This window comes from Leptonychotes weddellii, chromosome 2 (genome assembly GCF_054177405.1).
Source record: "Leptonychotes weddellii isolate Sample4059 chromosome 2, ASM5417740v2, whole genome shotgun sequence".
NCBI classification, from domain to species: Eukaryota; Metazoa; Chordata; class Mammalia; order Carnivora; family Phocidae; genus Leptonychotes; species Leptonychotes weddellii.
The window spans coordinates 56983218-57002640 of record NC_138370.1 but is presented as its reverse complement, the minus strand read 5'-3'; the positions used below and the strand labels follow the sequence as shown (position 1 = coordinate 57002640).

The 19423-nt window shown below is 35.2% G+C and overlaps 1 non-coding gene and 1 pseudogene across 1 annotated transcript; one reads left to right on the top strand and one right to left on the bottom strand.

Moving 5' to 3' along the window:
• Window positions 1-9845: 9845 nt before the first annotated feature.
• Window positions 9846-10009, bottom strand: LOC115943072 (U1 spliceosomal RNA). The gene has a single exon (XR_004077675.2). It is a non-coding gene; the product is annotated as a U1 spliceosomal RNA (small nuclear RNA).
• Window positions 10010-11103: 1094 nt separating this feature from the next.
• Window positions 11104-12118, top strand: LOC115943066 (centromere protein V pseudogene; annotated as a pseudogene).
• The last annotated feature ends 7305 nt before the right edge of the window (window positions 12119-19423 follow it).

Here is a 19423-nt window from a genome sequence, read left to right as displayed (position 1 = left end):
GTTCTGAAGTCTGCTTTGTCTAAAATTAATACAGCTACTCCAGCTTTCTTTTCTTTTTATTTATTTATTTATTTATTTATTTTTATTTATTTATTTATTTATTTTTTAAAAGATTTTATTTATTTATTTGACAGAGAGAGAGACAGCGAGAGAGGGAACACAAGCAGGGGGAGTGGGAGAAGGAGAAGCAGGCTTCCCGCCGAGCAGGGAGCCCGATGCGGGGCTCGATCCCAGGACCCTAGGACCATGACCTGAGCCGAAGGCAGTCGCTTAACCAACTGAGCCACCCAGGCGCCCCTCCAGCTTTCTTTTAATCAGTGCTAGCATGGCATGTCTTTCTTCATCCCTTTACTCTTAACCTACCTGTGTCTTTAAGTTTAAAGCCTATTTCTTACAGAAAACATATATTCAGATTTTTTAGATCTATTCTTTCAGCCTCTTTTACACGTAAGTTGATTATTGCTATAGTTGACTTAATATTTACAATGTATTTTTTTTTTATTCATTAGATTTGTTCTTTTTACTCCTTCTTTTTCTGTCTTTTCTGGTTTTAATTGTGCATTTTATATTGTTCCTTTTTATTTTCTCTTCCTGTGTGTCAATAACTTCTTTAAAAAAATTTAATAGTTGGCCTCGAGTTAACAATACACATATAATTAATCTTATTCTACTATCAAGAGAAGTTCAAATACCTTCTAAGATAGTATTCCCAATTCCTCAGATATGTTATGTATCTGGTAATATGAACTGAGTTAAAGTGGCCTTTAATGTGGGATTTCATATTAATCTGGTTAGGAGTTGTGTTTAATATTTGCTGTAACTATAGGTGTCGGAGCCTTCAACTTTCTCTGTTTTGTCTCCTCTACTGTGATGAGTTTCCCTCAAACGCCTTTAAAAATAGAGTCATGTGAATGCCCATATTTAGCTAATCCAGATTCTTTCTTATTCTTAAAGCAGTAGCTCAAAACACAATGAAAAATGAACTGAATTTCATAATTGGTGCAGCTTACCTAAAGCCTACACTTCTACTTATCAATTTAGAGACTCTCACAATCCAAAGTGTCCATACTGCAAAGAAAGCTTGAGAATTTGTAATGCAAATCCTGCTACCTTGACCAAAAAATGAATCTCCATATTCACCTCTTAGAATCAAAGTTTTTTGTTTATTCCCTGCTGATTGCATCACCATCTGTTGTAATTATATTTTGACTTGCATTTATTGCAATGCTTCTGCTGTCTGTGGACTGTTTATAATTAACAGAAACTGAGTAATTTGTTCATTGTTCTCATTTCAATGCACCTAATATATCAGAAACATAAGTATGTCAAGTATTCATATCCCTAAAAGTAATGCACTTACAGACAGCATGCTTTTTATGGCTTAAAATTATTTTGATTTAGAGAGTTTTAAATGTATCATATATGAGGTAACATATTGAGAAGTCTCTATACACACCAAAAAGTTTCTGAGTTAATTCAACATTAAATGTTAGTGATATTCTAGCTAAAGAAAATGACTTTCTGCCCACTAAACATAAATAAATATGAATATGTATTTTGGCAAAGGCTTTGAAAAATTAGAACCATTTAATAAAAATAAAATGCATTATCTCTGATAAAGAATTTTTAAAATACAGATTAATTCTATATATAAACTTTCATTATCTAAAGAAATAAATTCCTTTTGTTCTTCAATATTGTATAATACATCTTTGGCTTGAGATGATACTAGAGAATACTTTCTACAAATGAAACCCCGTAGTTTCAGAAATACAAAAACATATTAATAAAAATAAAGTCCAAGGAGTTTCTTGAGGTAAAATTCCAAATGTTTAGAAAGTTTTTAAGTTAATATATTCTTTTGAACATACATATTTGAGGTTCCTTAGTATATTTTAAAAAAACAGTTTCAAACTATTAATACAGAGTAAATTCCTACGTAGAAGAAATGTATCAAGCAGACTTTTAATTAATTGTATCTTATTTACACTGAAATAATTATATGTTTGCATATTAACTGCATATACATGTAGCTTTAAAGCTTTTTTATTCCTTCTGCTAATAACAGTAACAACAATAAGAAAAATTGATATGCTAGGAGCTTTGTATGTATTAAGTCATTGACTCTGTAGCTTTAGGAAATTGTCTTTATTAACCCCATTTTACAGGTGAGAAAATTATGACTCAGTGCAGTTAATTAACTTGGCCAAAGTCTCATATCCAATAAATGCCAGAATTAAGTTTCATTAAGATCTCCATGACTCTAATATACTGGAGGTCAGGCACTGTTACATATGTTCTGTTTCTAAATAAATGAAATTGCCACATTTTTATCTTAAGTGCCAATACTTTATTTATGTTAAAATAAAATACATCAGTAAGAGTTTTTCTGCTTTTAAATACAGAATATATTAAATATAGGATATATTTCCAGTAGTAGAAAATCATATAAAATAATCAGATACTAAAGAGCATTTTTTCTTAAAATACTAGATTAAAATAATTCTCACATTACAGCTGCTTTTCTTTCTTTTTTTCTTCATTCCTTTTTTTTTTTTTTGAGATTATGCTACAATATAATAAAAAAAAATCTGGGACTTCTGAGTCAGGTAATATTCCAATTTTATATTGTATGTCTGTCTCTCTACAGCTAGATAATTTGGATATGTTGTTTATTTTCCCAATGGCTTAACCACCACCCCATTCCTCAAACTAAGGCTATCGTCAGCATCAGGCTGTTGTCCTGAGGATTAAATGAGGCAATGAAATAGGGGTAGGCACTTAGTGAATGTTTATTCTGTTTTTTCATAAAGTAGGACAATATAAAACACTGAGAGTGTATATTTCTTCTTTGTTCCCCTTATTTTGTGTCTACTTCAGTGAAAAATAATTTGATTTGGAATTCCAAGTACTATGTAGCTGATCTTTCTTGCTGTCTTTTCTATTTAAAAGAAAGATTGGGGGGCATCTGGGTGGCTCAGTTGATTAAGTGTCTGCCTTCGGCTCAGGTCATGATCCCAGGGTCCTGGAATCGAGCCCTGCATTGGGCTCCCTGCTCAGCGGGGAGCCTGCTTCTCCCTCTCCCTCTGCCCCTCTGCCCTTCTGCCCCCTACCTCCCACTTGTGCTCACTCACTCTCTTGCTCTCTCTCTCAAATAAATAAATAAAATATTAAAAAAAAAACTGTGGTAAGAATAGATAACAGATTAATTTTACTATAACAATTTAATAGTATTTATTTTTATGAAAAAATTATTTCATAATGATTAGGTTTAGTATGTGTTACAAAATGCACAGTGAAAAAAGGTCATTCTATAGATAATAGTATAGATAATATTTCAATTTGTTTCCATTTAAATAATACACAAAATTTTCCGGTGTGTGTGTATATATATGTGTGGGTGTAAGCTATCAAAATAACTTATCAAATGGAATTTTGAACCGTTTCTTGTGACACATGTAGAATAATGACTATATAAGGGCAACAAAGATTCAGATAATACAGCATAATCGAATACAGTTGAGCTCCAAAGACATGAACCGGGGGTATATATTCTTGCAATCACCATTCAAGCAAGATATAATAAGCTTTGGTGGACCTGGGTGGCTCTGTTAGTTAAGTGATCCACTCGTGGTTTTAGCTCAGGTCATGGTCTCAGGGGTCCTGGGATCAAGCCCCACATCATTCAGGATCCATGTTCGACAGGGAGTCTACTTGAAGATTCTCTCTCTCTGCCTCTCCCTCCCTTCTCAAATAAATAAATAAATAAATATTTTTTAAAAAAAGTTATAATAAGCTCTATTTGTATAGGCCAAGTGACTTTGAGAACAGAAAAAAGTGAAATGATCATGAATTATATTGCCAAAAATGTTTCCTATCCTCATGGGATGGGATGTATAATGAATGCAAAACCCAGAGCTCTGCATGTTCTTCTCTATTATTAATATGAATAAGACATGAACAGCAAATTTATTGTAGAAATACTGGATTACTAAAATCATTTCCTAAACATGTCGCAGGTAGATATTTGATAGTTTTGAGTGAATAGGTTGTGAATTTTATTAGCTATTAACTGACTATTATGGTTTATTTTCTACTTAATTTTCTATTATTGATTGCTCTATTTACCATATATATATTATTTTACAATTGATCTTAGCCAAAAGGCTGAGAAGCGATGATTTTATAAACTACTTACATAATATGATCTGTAAGTGTATTTGAGAAACAATTTATTGCTTACATTGTATTTCTATTCTTTAAAAAAATGCCCTTATTTTAGAATCAACATTTTTTAACTAAGGAGATATTGACAAATACAGTCCATTTATGGTTGAATTCCTTTATATAACTTCTCTTTGGCTTTCTTACTCTCTATGTCTATTTATTTCTATCTCTCCTAACATCAGTCTCATTCTTCAAAGTGAGCATCTATTTATAAAATAATATTTCTTAAATCCTAAAACCAACCTTAAAGATCCCCAGGTGCTTCTAATGGAAACTGACATCAACACAATAATCAACATAGTTTTACATTTTTTTCTTAAAGATTTTATTTATTTATTTGAGACAGAGAGAATGAGAGACAGAGAGCATGAGAGGGAGGAGGGTCAGAGGGAGAAGCAGACTCCCTGCCAAGCAGGGAGCCTGATGCGGGACTCGATCCCAGGACTCCAGGATCATGATCTGAGCCGAAGGCAGTCGCTTAACCAACTGAGCCACCCAGGCGCCCGCATAGTTTTACATTTTTATTCAAGACACTGTTTAAGATTACATTAAGTTGTTTGAATGTCAGCCAAAATAAATGACCAATACTGTTTTATTTTCTGTATTTTTTAATTTAATATTTATTGTTTCTCTTAAGTCCTAATATTCTGCCACTATGTTCAGATGTAAATTGAGATTAACAATAAAATTCTCTGGTCCACATAAGAGTAATGTTACATATTACTTTATCAATCATTTTCCTGAGTAGATATTTCATCAGCTTTTCAGACCTTAAACTTGAATTTCTTATTTAATGTCTATTTTGATGACAGTCACCTTTATATACTAGTGCTATGTCTATGAAAGAACATGTATGTGAGAGTAGACATTTTTATTTTGCAGAAATTTACTGTGTTTCAACACAGTATCAGATGACTATATCTGAAATTGTTTTGTATATCCTAGCCAGTCCTTAAAGAGAATAAAGCAAAGATACTATCAAATATCAAGGATATATTCAATAAAGAACTATTTCACACCAGCCATTGGGTCCTTAAAACAGCTTCCAACATGATCATTTCATAGAGCTCTGGCAATGCTAAAGAATGCTTAGATTATGAGTTAGTCTTCACCATGGAAACACAAAGTTTAGATAGTAGCATGAACTAAACTTTTATCAATGAGTTTTCTTTCATTGTTGAGCACAGTATGTTACGGGACATTGACCACCAAGTTAAAGAGGCAAACAAAATTCCCAAATTATCCCTGGATATTGGAAAACATGAATATAACCTCATTCAACAAAGAAATATTGAAAGATCAGTTAAAGCAAAATTACATTTGTATCATTTTTTTCTTATCAGCTAATCAAGTTTTGTGAAATTTTTCTTTTCTTACGGCCTAGGAAAACTAACTGATGAATGGCCTTTGATAATACCTAGCTAGTGTTCAATTCCTCATTTTACAAAAACTTGAGGTAAATTACCTTCAAGCACATAGAGCTAGTTTAGGGCCAGTCAGGATTAAAAATCCCATTTTAAACTCATAGAGGAAAGATTTCTTATTATTCCACATTGTGTAGAAGAAAAGATCAACAAAGAGTTCAACATTATTAGAGTATTGATCTTTGTAAAGAAACGCTGCTGAACTAGATAACTTACATATGCAGATGACAATAAGCTTCTCAAAGATACTGTCAAAAGAGAGGAATAGCCTTTAAGAGGAGGGCAATGAATACATTTAACTCATCTGCAAGCAATGAAGATCACTGAGGTTAAGAATTGTAGCAGAGCAATATGGAAGCTTGCCCTTAGAAATAGGCTGATTCAACGGATGAATAACTGAACTAATGATACACTATATGTTAATTAATTGAATTTAAATACATTTTTAAAAAATATACAGGCTGGTTCTCTCCAAAATTAGGCATTGTATAAAATTTAGCCCACAGTTCAGAGCTGATAACAATGTCAAACCTTGAAAACATACTTTAGACAATGAACTGGATCCTTTATGCTCATCTAATAGGTTCTTTATGGGTAACTTGAGAAACATTAAACAACTAGTGTTATTAGGTGATAAATGAATACTTGATTAACTTAATTGGAAGTCTAAAAAAAAATCTATTTGGACTCATTACAACAAAAGATGATGATATTTTACTGAAATGTTACTTTTATTATAAACACATATATATATATGGTGGCAGTTGTGGAGTAAAGAAGATGACAAAATCTAAGCTTTAAGTAATGATGTATATGAAAAGAGCATTTGGTAAAATATCAGAAAACTGAATTTTGTCATTAACTAATTAGTTCCTTATTTGTTTTAGTTTCTTTAACTATGAACAGTAGTTTTATCACCATCTCTCAGTGCTCTTCCAGCAAGAAACTATATGATTCCTGAACTTTTTTATATTAATGAAATAGTCACATCATAACAAATATCATGAGTATAAGAAGATTTGATAGGGATAAATAAAAATTAAGAATGCCATTAATAATCTGTATTAATATCTAATAGTTATAATTGAAAAGATCCTTCAGGATTAATTTGATGACTTTATCACAAAATAATTGATTAACAAAATCAAAATCAACTCAATACAATAAATATCTATTGAGTAGATTCAAGATATTTTTAAGACATAGGCCCTATTTTGAACATACTCTAAATGGTTAAAACAATACAACATATTGATCAATTATAAAAATAAAATGTCAGCACACACATAAAAGAAAATGTCATGTGTAAATATGTGTAATAATTTTAAAAGATTTTTTAAAAATTTTTTTTTAATTTATTTATTCATGAGAGTAAATATGTGTAATAATTTTAGATCCTATACCTTGCTGCATTTAAGTAATGACTTCAGATAACTTTCTTGAAAAAAAATAGAAGCTAAAGAACTATAAAAGAAATGTATCTGGGGTGCCTGGGTGGCTCAGTCGTTAAGCGTCTGCCTTTGACTCAGGTCATGATCCCAGAGTCCTGGGGTCGAGCCCCGCATCAGGCTCCCTGCCCGGCGGGAAGCCTGCTTCTCCTTCTCCCACTCCCCCTGCTTGTGTTCCTGCTCTCGCTCTCTCTCTGTCAAATAAATAAATAAAATATTAAAAAAAAATAAAAAAAAAAGAAATGTATCTGGTTTATAATGTTGAAAGAAATAGAACTATAAGAACTAGGGATATATTTGCAAAAGATAATGAATTCTCCATTGAAAGGGCAATAGACATTTCCTCGCCTCTATTTTCTCATAAGTGCAAAAATATAGAGAGGGAATAGGGAATTGTTTATGGTAGAAAGAGCCCAGAAAAATACTTAGGATTTTCATGGGTTTCTGGAGAAGAAGGAAATATTAGCAAGAGGCACCCTTTGGCTCAGTTTTAGTTTTTACTTCTGTAGCTGACATCAGAGATAGAGTCATCCATTCAGACATCCTTCTAGTTGCTTTCTTTTACTATAGAAACCTGAGCAATTATAGATCGAATAATAGAAGTTACTGGTTTTTCTTCCCTGAGAAGGTTGCTGAATGGACAGTTTTATTATCTGGAAGTTGTTGCTGGTTCTTTGCAAGCTTGCTTTACAGATGGATACACTTGGTGCCACAGGGATGTTATGGATATTGATCCTGGTAGTTTTAAAATCTAGGTTATGACAGATATTCACAGCGTCTGAACCAACTGGTAAGAGCAGAACAGACTTTCATGTATTAAGGCCGACTTCCTTATTATTGCCCTGTTCTTCAGTGAATAGACATCATAAAGAGAAAAAAAAAAAATGTGTGTGTGTGTGTGTGTGTGTGTGTGGAGCATGGATACAGAGTAAGGGACTCCTATAAAGAAAGTAGAGGAAAATAATACAGAAATAAACTAAAACTGTTTAGCTAAAATAGCAATGTCTGGTTAAGTATCATTGGTAAGATTACAAAATAGGGTTAGAGTAAAAGTTTAGTATCAGTGAAACCTCCCATCTGTTTATTTCAACTTACAGTAATGTTTTTGAATGCTTATAGTTCCAATTTTAATATAATTTACAAATTTCTGTACTCATTATTTATTAATATGAAAGCAGTGACATAAGCCTACATCATTTTTCATTTCTAATTTCTTAGCAGCTTTTATGATATTGAAAGAAATTGGCCCTAGGGGAAAATCCATGCCATTTGAAAACTTTTTCACAAAGAAAATGCAAATATATGAATTTATACCCAGACATTTTTTGCTGTGTTTTGTTTGTATAATTCTTATAAAATACAAAGTCAGGCAATTTACAAAATGTTACAGTATGCAATCTTGAGCTCAAATATGGAGAAAACATATGGATTAATGTTTTGAGGGACATGGAAAAAAGAATATGAGAAGTGAATAAAAGTTTGGCAGATGGAGCTATAGTAAGTCACTAGAGGTTGGAAATCATGAAAATGCAGAAGCTATTGGTACAGTGCTGTGAATTTCTCCAGAAGCCCTTAGCAGTCCAGACGTAAAAGGAGAAAGCAGATGGTGGCATTTTTTTTTTCTTGATTGATTGATTAATTGATTGGAGAGAGGGAACAGGAGGGATAGAGGGAGAGGGAGAGGAAGAGAGAGATTTTTTTTTTTTAACAACTTTATTTATTTGACACAGAGAGGCACAGTGAGAGAGGGAACACAAGCAGGGGGAGAGGGAAAGAGAGAAGCAGGCCTCCCACTGAGCAGGGAGCCCAATGCGGAACTCGATCCCAGAGCCTGGGATCATGACCCGAGGCGAAGGCAGACGCCTAAGGACTGAGCCACTCAGGCGCCAGATGGTGGCATTTAAATAGGTTCAGAATCAAGGCAAGAAAGACAAAAAAACAAAAAGAATAAAAAAGATGGACATTTATTCTGGCAAGACTAAAACCAAGATTTTCTCTAACCACATTCCTTCCAAGCAGAAAGATTTACTACCTAAGTCTACTTCTGCCCTGATATTTGGCAAACCCAACTACAATGCCATGTTTGATGAACAAAAGTTGGCCAGAGAGAACTTTAAAAGTTATAGATTTGCTGTGTTTCTAAATTTTGTGAATCTAGGACCAGTTCTTTGACAGCCTTGCAGATTTTGTTAACTTTCTGGATTTTCTTCTTCTAAAAAAAAAAAGACATGAAAGACTTAACCAATGAACTAGTTCAAGTTCATTGAACTGTCTTGAAGGCACCACATCCAGTCCAGAAAAGGACAGTCCAGACTGCAGGTTGCGGGAAATGTGTGAGGGGCCTGGAGCAGAGACCAAGCTGAATTAGAACTGCAGAGAATGAAGATTGATGCTGGGTTTTAGTTAAATAGGACACATTTGGTGATTTTGGCTTTGATTCCTTTGGGTTCCAAATGAAACATTAAAAACTTCTTCAATTAAAAAAAAATGAATTTTTATTTCATTGAGTTCTAAGTTATAAAAAATTCTTTAATTTACTCTCAGGAGATTTAGAAAGTTCATATTCTATTATATTACAAAAATGTAAAGTATATATATATATATGTCATATATTTTATACTCTGCAAGGTTTTTCTTTTTCTTTCTTTCTTTTTTTTTTTTTTTTGAAACCCTTATGAATCTAAATTGACCCTTTGTTGGGAATGCTGATTTTTGCTCATGTGCTTTTTTTTTTTTTTTTTAATTTCACGGGAAAGTGCAAACACACTCCCCCACTACCACAGATTATTCAGTTGAGTTTCCCACATTTGGGGAAATAGCAGGGATCAGCACATCCGGAGCGCAATGGATAAGCCTCGCTCTGGGAAAACCACTTTCATGATCATTGTATCTCCCCTGCCAGGTAAGTATTGCTCATGTGCTTTTTAACATCACAGCATGAACAATTTTACCTGAGGAGTTTATGTATGGATTCTGTTCAATCCTAGTGGAAAACTTGCCTCTGAAGAGTTCTTTGCATTTGCTTTTCTGAGTACACCAGGAGTATCGGTATCAAGGACTGATTATGATAGTTTCTCAACTTGGGCATTCTGTACCAGTGAGGAGGGCATAAATTCCAACTTCAAAAGCATGTCTGATATAGCTCATGGTTACCAATTATCTAGGGAGATTTTTTTTTTTTCCAACCTGGAAACCAGGTGGTGATAGAAAGGCTTTGCCATCTTCCTTTGCTTATAGATAGGTTCTTTGTTTTGCCTAGTTCACTCTTTTACTAACTATGGAGCCCATCAAGGCTTCCTGCTATATATGAGGGTCTAACTTCAACTCGCATCTTGCATGGGCTCAGGTCTCACGTCCTTCCCCTGTGTGGGTGGTAGAGCACAGACCTTTGGTTTCTAGTATAGTCCTCTGTCCCATGCGGAGTAGCCAGTAGATCCCCTTGACTATGTGCTAACTGAACTGGTTTTTGTTCTTCTGTATTCCTGGCACCAAGGGTTTTAAGCTAATTTCATTTATGTGAATCTCTGATCTTAAAGAAATGTTAAAATTATATGTGTCGTTTCTAGATATTTACAATAGGAAGAATTTCTGGCTGTCTATTAACAGGTTGCTGGAAGCATAACTTTTTATTGGGATATTATTAAATATTTAAACTTTTTAAATTTTTTTCCCTATGTTAATTAGAGTTGACATTTGAACAACATGGGGGTTGTTAGGAACACCATCCCCTTTGCAGTGAAAAATCCACATATAACTTTCGACTCCTTCCACACTTAACCACTAATAGCTTATTATTGACCAGAAGCCTTCCTGATAACATAAAGTCAGTTAACACATTTTTTTTACTTTATATATATTATATATTAATTATAAATTTATTATATATTTACATTATATATTATGTATTCTTACAATAAAGTAGGCTAGTGAAAAGAACAGGTTTATTAAGAAAGTCACAAGGAAGAGAAGATACATTTGCAGTACTGTATTATAAAATTCCGAATATGGAGCTCTGTGGCAAGCGAGGGGCTACACAGGCACAAAGCCACGTTGGCAATGGGGCTCCTGGGCGGCTCAGTTGGTTAAGCGACTGCCTTCGGCTCAGGTCATGATCCTGGAGTCCCGGGATCGAGTCCCTCATCCGGCTCCCTGCTGAGCAGGGAGTCTGCTTCTCCCTCAGACCCTCTCCCCTCTCATGTGCTCTCTGTCTCTCATTCTCTCCCTCAAATAAATAAATAAAATCTTAAAAAAAAAGAAAAAAGAAAAAAAGCCACGTTGGCAGAAGCGACTTAGGACCTCCAGCAACAGCCATGCGGGGCGCTACATGGGCCAGGGCTAGGCCATGTGGGAGGCCGGATGGGAGGCCGGATGGGAGCCCGATGCCCAGCAAAGTGAAGGCTGAGGGCGTCCTCACCGCAGCCAGGAGTCGGGCCCCGGACAGCGGCTGGGGGAGCTAGTACTGCTCCTTCCTCTCCCACCGCAGCTGCTGACCCTGCTGAACCCCAGTTCCCCCGTGGCCAAGCTGGACCTGGGTGACCAGCAGGCACACTGGGAGACATTCCAGAAGCGGCAGAGGCTCACCTTTGAGAGTACGCCAAGCTGCTGCACCGGGGCTGAGGCTGCTGCTGTGGGGCAGTTTGCTTTGACGATTGAGCCTCAGAAGGCGTGCACATTTTGGACTGCAACTGCAGCGTTGGGAAGAGGCAGAGGAGGCACTTCATTGTCCCTGCTTCTCGCTTCAAGCTCCTGGGTGGAGCCGGAGCACAACGGCATACCCAGTCAGCATGCACAAAGTACAGCACACCTTCTGTAGGACAGGTGGCCTTCAGAGCTTTGACAATCTTTGCTCGAACCCTGGACACTTCTGAATTCCCCCGGCCACCTGGCTGAGAGCACCGCCTAGAGTGTGGTCTTTGCGGAATTCAGGGGCAGAGACTGGGAGAATTCTCTGCCGTGGAGGAACACGAGACTGCCAGGAATGTGTCTTCAGAGTGTGTTCTGGCTTCTCCCTTGCTATAAAGGAGGAATGATTGGGGTCAGCAGTTTGTTGTCCCCGCTGCCCCTCAGTGGTGCTCATGAATGTGGCTGATCCATGCTGCTGCTTCCCCGGGCTAGCGGCCTTCTCAATCTCTGCAGGTTGCTCCAGCTACCAGGGATTTTTAGGCACTTCTTTGTCCTTCCTCAGCCCAAATTTTGATGTAGGCTAGTAGACATGCTTCTTTCTCTTCCCAACTTTTATGGGGATCTTTTATTTTTTATTTATTTATTTATTTTTAAAGATTTATTTATTTATTTGACAGAGAGAGAGAAAGAGAGCGAGATCAAGAACACAAGCAGGGGGAGTGGGAGAGGGAGAAGCAGGCTTCCCACAGAGCAGGGAGCCCGATTGGGGACTCGATCCCAGGACCCCTGAGATCACAACCTGAGCTGAAGGCAGACGCTTAACGACTGAGCCACCCAGGCGCCCCTATGGGGATCTTTTAGAAAAGTAAATATTTTTAACATTAAAGCAAAACAAAAAACAAAAAACAAAAAAAAAACCCTGCATATAAGTGGACCCACACAGTGAAAAATGTTAGGATTTATTGCGAGCCTACCATGTTCTAGGCACTGTCCCATGCAACAAGGATATAACAATATACCAGATAGTCATTTGTCTCCATTCAGCTTACATTCTGATACAGAATTCAAAACACAATCAAATTAAAAATAAGTATATACAGGCATGCCTTGGAGATATTGTGTAGTGTGAGAGTGGCCCTAGACAATATATAAATAAGAATGGCAGTGGTCGAACAAAAGTTTATTTATAAAAACAGATGATGGGCCATATTTAGCCCATAGGTTTGCAGTTTTAGACTGATCATAAGTTGTTGTCTGAGGCAGGGCAAATTGTTTCTTCAAAAAGGAAAAAAAAAAAAGAAGAAGAAAAGAAAGAAGGAAGGAATCTTTGCTGTCAAGGCAGGACAGAGTATTCCAGGGAGAGGGATGACCACATGTATTAACTTTAAGTTCATTTGTTTTTAGTTTTGGTTCATTTATGGCAAAGGATTAAAGATTATACATCATTTTAGTCTCCCATTGTGATTAAATATTTTAGTTGAAATTCTCTCTCTTTTCAAAGCTTTCAGATGATTTAAGTCTTTATTTTTACTTATTAATTTTTTGGGCATAAGTTATTTAGGAATGGACTTTTTCATTTCCAGATAGTAAAGTTCTTTGTTCTGTGTCTTACAATTTATTTTTTTAAATTTTAATTTGTATTTTAATTCCAGTATAGTTAACATACACTGTTATATTAGTTTCAGGTGTATAATACAGTGATTGACCAATTTTATATATTGCTCAGTGCTCATCAAAATGAGTGTACACTTAATCCCTTTCACCTCTTTCGCACATCCCCCACCCACCTCCTCTTTGATAGCCATCTACTTGTTCTCTACACTTAAGAGTCTGTTTTTTGGTTTGTTTCATTCCCCACCCCTTTGTTTTGTTTCTTAAATTCCACACAGGAGTGAAATCATATGGTATTTGTCTTTCTCTGACTGACTTATTTCGTTTAGCATTATACTCTCTAGCTCTATCCATGTTGCAAATGGCAAGATTTCATTCTTTTTATGACTGAATAATATTCCACTGTATATATATATACCACATCATCTTTGTCCATTCATTTATCGATGGATACTTGAGCTGCTTCCCTATTTTGGCTACTACCAATAATGCTGCAATAAACATAGGGGTACATATATCCTTTTGAATTAGCGTTTTGGTATTCTTTGAGTAAATTCCCACTAGTGAGATTACTGGAACATAAGGTAGTTCTATTTTTAATTTTTTGAGGAACTACATACTGTTTTCCACAGTAACTAGACCAGTTTGCATTCCCACCAACAATGCAGGAGGGTTCTTTCTTCTCTACATCCTAGCCAATGTTTGTTGTTTCTTGTGCTTTTGATTTTAGCCACTCTGACAGGTGTGAGATGATATCTCACTGTAGCTGTGGTTTGCATTTCCCTGATGATGAGTGCTATTGAGCATCTTTTCATGTGTCTGTTGCCCATTTGTATGTCTTCTTTGGAGAAATGTCGGTGTATGTCTTCTGCTTATTTTTTAATTGGATTATTGTGTGTGTGTGTTGAGTTGTATAAATTCTTTATACATTTTGCATACTAACCCTTTACTGGATATGTCATTTGCAAATATCTTCTCCCATTCAGTAGGTTGTCTTTTAGTTTTGTTGATTGTTTCCTTTGCTGTGAAGAAGCTTTTTATTTTGATATAATCCTAACAGTTTGGCTTGGCTTGTTTCCCCTGCCTCCAGAGACATATCTAGAAAAATGTTATGGTCAATGTTAGAGAAATTACTGCTTGTACTCTCTTCTAGGATTTTTATGGTTTTAGGTCTCACATTTAGGTCCTTTATCCATTTTGAGTTTATTTTTGTATATGGTGTAAGAAAGCAATCCAGTTTCATTCTTTTGCATGTAGCTGTCCAGTTTCCCAACACCATTTGCTGAAGATACTGTCTTTTTCCTATTGTATATGCTTGCTTTCTTTGTTGAAGATTAATTGACTGTATAATCATGAGTTTATTCTTGGGCTTTCTATCCTGTTCCACTGATCTATGTGTCTATTTTTGTGCCAGTACCATACTGTCTTGATCACTACAGCTTTGTAGTAGAACTTGAAATCTGGAATTGTGATACCTCCTGCTTTGTTATTCTTTTTCAAGATTGTTTGGACTATTTGGGGTCTTCTGTTATTCCATACAAATTTTAGGATTGTTTGTAAGTAGGATTGATTTTTTTTTTTTTTTAAGATTTTATTTATTTGACAGAGACACAGCGAGAGAGGGAACACAAGCAGGGGGAGTGGGAGAGGGAGAAGCAGGCTTCCCACGGAGCAGGGAGCCTGATGCGGGGCTCGATCCCAGCACCCTGGGACCATGACCTGAGCCGAAGGCAGACGCTTAACGACTGAGCCACCCAGGCACCCTGGGATTGATTTCTTAATTTCTCTTTCTTCTGCTTAGAAATGTGACAGATTTCTATACATTGATTTTATATTCTGTGACGTCACTGAATTCACTTATTAATTTTAGTAGTTTTTTGGTTGAGTTTTTAGGGTTTTAATTGGAATGTGTTATGAGCAGATAGTGTGTCTTCTACTAAACATTAGTTTTGGATGGGGTGCCTAGGTGGCTCAGTCATTGGGCGTCTGCCTTCGGCTCAGGTCATGGTCCCAGGGTCCTGGGATCGAGCCCCGCGTCAGGCTCCCTGCTCAGCGGGAAACTTGCTTCTCCCACTCCCACTCCCCTTTCTTGTATTCCCTCTCTCGCTGTCTCTCTCTCTGTCAAATAAATAAATAAAATCTTAAAAAAACAAAAACAAAAACAAGACCACCATTTAAAAAAAAATAAAGGCTTCATTTTAAACAAGTACAAAAATATTTAAATTATTTGATAAGGCTTCATAAGCATGCACAAAAGTATATGTTTTTACATGTGTGTATCTGAATGGATAGTATACACAAATCTTATATAAATGTAAATATATGCTGCTAAATTCTAAATTTTTCTACTAAAACAAAATGTATTCAAAAGGAACTTCATGTATATGGTACTGATGAAAAATATCTTAAAAACAAAAACAAGACAAAAAAGTTTTCATATAAGATGCATTAGATACTGTTTGTTTTGCTCACACTTAATCCCATCCATTCTGTCCTCCCCTGCTGTAGCAGTGACTGGAAAGGTAAAACCACATTTTCTTGTCTCCTTTGTGGCTAGGAACAGCTACTGTAATTTGGGATAAGGGCACAGAATTTGGAAGTGAAGCAGATGTCAAGTTCTTGCATTCTTGCATTATATAGTTTGTATAATGATATGAAAATTCCATTATATAACATGGCTCTTTATGCTGTTTAGTTCCACATCTGTTGCTTTCTTTTCACTTGCATTTTCCTGGTCTCTCTTTTCTCATTGGTGTCTATTATAGCTCAATGCAGGGAATTTGGTGGTTAAACATGATTGGAAGGGTTAAGTGAGGAGAAGTCAAGAAATTACCACTTGACTGTTGTTTCCAAGGTTATAAGGCCCTAGTGGCAACCTGGAATCTAGGAAACTACTGCTGCTTCTACTTTCACCACTGCTGCTTTATGCTCAGGATTGGTGTACAGACCCTGGAACTGGAGCCCAGTACCCACAAATACTCACAGCTATGCAAATTTGTTTGCCAGACCCCACAGCTGCCAGGAGATGGCACCTACCTCAATCTCATTCTGTGCCACTGCACTTCATTCACAGGAATGTTTTCCAACAGAACTCTAACTGCAAGTGGGGATGGGAAGTTTGTTTTTATCTTTCCAGTCCCCGCTCTACAAGGAGATAACAGAATTGATGGGATGCGGATGAGTGAAACAAGGAACACCTAGTCCCACATCCCTCATATGCAACCTCTCTTTATTACATCATTTAAGATGTTTTGTGCAAATGTCATAGCTGAAGTTATTTTTTAAGCTCAGTCTGATATTTTTTTCTCTTTTAGCAGGAAAATTCAGTCTTTTCATTTTTTTTAAGTTTTATTTATTTATGTAATCTCTACACCCAATGTGGGGCTCAAACTCATGATCAAGATCAAGAATCACATGCTCTTCCAATTGAGCCAGCCAGGTGCCCTTCAGTCTTTTTATTTTTGGAACAATATGGTAAATTGACATTATTTCTCTCATGTCCATTTACACATAAGATGGCTTGAATAAATGTTTTCTTCGTCCCTTTGCCTTATTATTGGTGATAACTCAAAGTACTATTCTTCTCAGTCTGTGCTCCCTATTCTTTTTTTTTTTTTTTTTTTTAAATTTTTATTTTTTTATTTTTATTTTTTTTGCGAGAGAGAGAATGAGAGAGAGCACGAGAGGGAGGAGGGTCAGAGGGAGAAGCAGACTCCCTGCTAAGCAGGGAGCCCGACGTGGGACTCGATCCCAGGACTCCAGGATCATGACCTGAGCTGAAGGCAGTCGCTTAACCAACTGAGCCACCCAGGCGCCCCGCTCCCTATTCTTTTAATATGAAAACAATATACCGACTAGTTCCTTCACTAATAATCTGCCTTCCTGTTCTCCCAATAAGATGTATTGTTGTGAAAATACTTGTTTTCTCTCATCCCTCATCTTTCAGTGAGACCTCTAGAAAGTTTTTAATTCTCCTCCTCATTTTCTCCTACCCCTCCCTCTCTCTTCCCCTGTCATCTACTTACCTCCAGCTCTGTCTTTTTGATAGTGAAGTACTTTTAGCTCCAGAATCAGTGTTTAGTACTTATAGTAGGCATTCCTACCGAGTGTATCACTAATCATTTAGAAATAATAGAGATTCTATTTCAAGAATCCCACTTGACACTTCCATGACCCATTCTTAACAGAGTTCACTGCTGTCCATTTGGATTTCTTAATAGTTAGATGGATTGATAACCGCCTTCATTGATCATCACTGCTTCCTTTTTTCTCCATGCAACTTATTAAAATAGTTGTTCATCAATATAGAGGCAAATGAAGCAAAAGTTGTTTAGTATTCTGATTCCAGATATGTATCAGGAACTAGATATAAGAATATTGTAGGAAAACATATGAATTAGATGGAAAAAAATGAGAATTGGAAGGAAAAGAATTGTCAGTCTGACAGGGGAAAGTCAGGTACTGAGGTCTTTTAACAAATGTTATTTCCAGTGATATGGAGGCTAAGGCATGACACTGCCAGAGGGTTGCTGAGATGGATTGGATATTGAATAATTTTATTTTGAGGGGATTACTAAGATAATTGTTTTTAAGTATTTTGTAAATTGTAAAATGACATAAAATATAAAATAATATTTAATCTCTTTTCCCTTATTTTTTGTTTGCTTTTTTCCAATCTGATTATCATTATCATTATTAAATTATTGCAATGTCAGAGCACAATAACAATACCAATTATCAATATTAATATCAGTGTGCTATTTGATGATTTAACATTTACTAAATATTAAAGATATTTTGAAAATAACATGTGAATGCCTCATGAAACACAAAGAAGTGTAACTATGAAATATAAATGTTAACAGTTTTGTTATTCTCATATAAATTATTAACAGCAAAATATACAAAATGTAAATACCACATAAGTGAAGAATATTTAATTAATCATAAAATGTTGAATGAAACAATGTTATATAACTTTATTTTGATCCTTGAATATAAATTTGTTATTTGGGTGATAATCAGACCTGGAGTACATTTTTTTACTAATTTCCCAGTTGCTTAAAAAAATTGTTTTTAACTCTAGATGAGTTTTGATGAAGAATTAGTTATAATCCATTTCCAAATACTGTCCCCTTGACTTTTTCATCTTAAAATAATCTCATCTTTTGCTTGATACTTTTGAGATCCCCAGATTCATTATGTATAGATGAATATTTCAAAGTAGAATTAATTATATCATTTTTAATACCACCACATTAATTTTTAATTTAAGAAACTCTTTACACTAGAGGAAAAATTCTTGTAATTCACATTTTATTATCTTTTACTCTTCCTTTTGAAAATTCTGAAAACATAGGACAATGTACATTTACTTGATATACAATTTTAATGTGTACATCTCAATTGGTATACTTTTATGTTCCATATATTTTGAATATATAGAAATGGAATTTTATACTAAAAATTATGGGTACTGTATAAACTGCTGTGCATATTGAAACATGGGATATTTAAAAAATACATTATAATTATTCCATTCACTATTATGGTCATCATTATTATTTGATATTATTAGGAATGTTGATAAACAACAGGGTAAAGGAGATCATGAGTGAGGTATACAGCCTTTTGAAACAGGACAAAGTAGTCCAAAATTCAATTAGAGAAAGAACTATAAAAATGGACACAATTTATCTTTACTAGAATAGACATTGATAATTTCTCTCTCTCCATGTCTGCTCTGTCTCTCTCCCCTCTATCACTTTATTATCTATATCTATCTATCTATCTATCTATCTATCTATCTATCATCTACATATCATTTTTGTACCACTTTTTCTCCATCTTTGGGGATAAAACGTGAGAAGACTAAAATTTTTCTTTCTACAATTTGTTATTGTTTGAACATATATAAAACATATAATAGTAAGATTACCACTTAACTGTGTGAAGTCATCAACCAGACTTTTCCTCATGTTATGGTATTATCCTTAACCCCTTTATATACAGCTATAGACAAACACAAATACACACCCATACACACAAATGCAAACTGGGAAAAACTTTTCACTGGCTGATCTACTCACA